This window comes from Artibeus jamaicensis, unplaced genomic scaffold, assembly GCF_021234435.1.
Source record: "Artibeus jamaicensis isolate MK-2021 breed Jamaican fruit bat unplaced genomic scaffold, CSHL_Jam_final contig_1045, whole genome shotgun sequence".
Taxonomy (NCBI): Eukaryota; Metazoa; Chordata; class Mammalia; order Chiroptera; family Phyllostomidae; genus Artibeus; species Artibeus jamaicensis.
The window spans coordinates 1-2,933 of NW_026521209.1; positions in this window are offsets into that span (position 1 = coordinate 1).

Sequence of the window (2,933 nt, forward strand, 5' to 3'; positions counted from 1 at the left end):
CCGCCAAGATGGAAGCATAGATGGAGACGCTGTGCTTTCTCACACAACCAAGTTTAGAGACAACAAAATATTAGCAATAGAAAACATAGCCAGAACACAGAAAATTGAACTTTTTGGAAGTCTGATAACAACAAATTTTTCAGCCTGACCTGTAAGAGGGGCGAATCCAGCAGCTGGCAGAGCGGGGTTGCACAGGAAAACTCAGTCAGACAGACTCAGGTGCTAGGATCCCAGGTTGGAATCCCAGGTTGGAACTGGGGTTGGAATGGTCGAACCCAGTGAGTGACCCAGTGAGCGATGCAGTGAGTGACCAGCAGACCCAGCGAGGGCTCAGGGTGGCAAGTTGACTGTGGTCACGCATTCTCGCACAGATAGACCAGCGAGGGAGTGGGCAGTGAGACAGGACCAAGCAGGCCCCAGCGGCTAGAGGCAGCAGAGGGGGCCGCTGTTTACCAGCTCTGACCCTGCCCCCACATACAGCATCACAACCCAGCGACCTGAGCAGCCCCGGCTTGGTGAACAACTAAGCCTCCACTCCTCATACTTAATGGAAGCAAATAGATAAAAAATAGCTCAAGAAAATTGCAAAGCTCCAGAGCCCATAACTCTAAGCGATGAAGACATAGCAAAACTTTCAGATGCACAGTTCAAAACACTGGTGATCAGAATCCTCACAGAACTGGTTGATTTTAGTCACAAATTAGAGGAACATATGAAGGCTAAAGTAATTGAAATGAAGGGAAACACACAGGAAACCAATAGTAATGAAAAGGAAACTGGGACTCAAATCAAAGAAGTGGACCAGAAAGAGAAAAAAATGACCAAACAGAAAAGGATGAAGAAACAAGAATTCAAAAAATGAGGAGAGTCTTAGGAACCTCCATGACATCTTTAAATGCTCCAACATTCGAATTATAGGGGTACCAGAAGGGGGAGAGGAACAGCCACAAGTGGAACACTTATTTGAACAAATATTAAAGAAGAACTTCCCCAATCTGGCAAAGGAAATAGACTTCAAGGAAATCCAGGAAGCTCAGAGAGTCCCAAAGAAGTTGGACCCAAGAAGGAACACACTAAGGCACATCATCATTACATTAGCCAAGATTAAAATGAAGGAGAGAATTCTAGAAACAGCAAGAGATAAGGGGACAGTCACTTACAAATGAGTTCCCATCAGACTGTCACTGGATTTCTCAAAAGAGACCTTACAGGCAAGAAGGGGCTGGAAAGAGGTATTCCAAGTCATGAAATCCAAAGACCTACAACCAAGACTGCTCTATCCAGCAAAACTTTCATTTAGAATGGAAGGACAGATAAAGTGCTTTTTAGATAAGATCAAATTCAAGGAGTTCATCATCACCAAGCCCTTATTTTATGAATTGTTAAAGGGACTTATCTAAGAAAAAGAAGATAAAAAATATGAACAGTGAAAGGACAGCAAACTCACAGTTATTAACAATCACGCCTAAAACAAAAGCAAACTAAAAGGACAGCTAGATCAGGAGTAGAAACATAGAAATGACGATCTCATGGAGGGTTAGCAACAGGGGAGTGGTAGGAGAAGGGGGGAGAAGTTATAGAAAATAAGTAGCATAAACCGTGGGTAGAAAATATACAGGGGGGCAAGAATAGTATGGGGAATATAAAATCTAAAGAACTTGAGACACATGGTCATAAACTAAAGGGGGGGATGGTGGGGGTGGGGGGATGCAGGATGGAGGGGAATGAAGGGGGGAATAGAACTGTAATGGCATAATCAATAAAATCAAAGAAAAAAGGAAACTGTGCAATGACGTGAACAGTTTTGTATCACACTTCATGTGTGAAAGCATGTCTTTTTCAACAATGAGATTGTCACTGTGTGTATGGCGGTGCGTGACTGTGTGGGCACACTACTACATGAGACAGAATTGTGACAATATGTGTGACAGTATGTAACTATGTGGCTGTGACTTTCAGTGTGACTGTGTATGGCAGTTTGAGTCTGTGTGTGACTGTGTTTGTGACTCAGTCTTGTAACTGTGCACATCTGTGTGGCTGTGTGTGAATGCATGTGTTGACTCTTTATGTAAATGTGTGCATGTGATTCCATGTGAGGCTGTGTTTGACAGCATGAGACTGTATTGGTAACTGTCCACTGGGTGTGTGACTGTGGTTGTGTGTGACTGTGATTGGTTGTGCTGAAATTGTGTACATGACAGCATTTGACTGTGTGTGTGTGTGATGTTTATACTGTGTTTGTGACTGTGTCCATGACTTTGGAGTGATTGTTTTTTGCCTGTTCATATACTAGCAGATATATTCACTCTGCACATTTTCTTAGGCACTGAAGAGTTCAACATACATTTCATTTAAAATTATAACAAAGACTTCTGATTCTTTCTAAAAGAGCTTCTAACTTAACATGTGCCCCCTTTGACCATGGTGCTCATGGGCAGGACATGTTGAACATCAGGGCAATGGATTAGGGTTTCCAGTGGATTTCTTCAAGGATCCAGGGCATTCCCAATGCAAATCCCATCCACAGTCGAATACCCTTTGATGCAATAGGAAATCTGATTTTCTACTCACCCCTACACCCTTGATATAGACATTGTAATCTGGCCTGGAATTGCCTTGCCCTCAGTGTGCAGTACAGTAACATATAGCCATGTCCCCATCGGTCACAGAGCTCAGCTGCATGGAGAGATGGAACTGAGAAGTGCCCCTGGGGTCAAGATTCTGCTCTGTATTGACAGTTGGGGTGTGAACTACAACTGGCACCATGCACCCCATGTTTGGAGCATCACTCAGAGGTTCACTAGTCCTTAGCCATACATCATGTAGCTCACTTGGGAAAGGACACCTGGGGACAAGGATAACTTTGATTAAGGAAAGGCTCCTTTTCAGCCTCTTTACACACATTTCACTTGAGACATTCAGAAGTAAGTTTT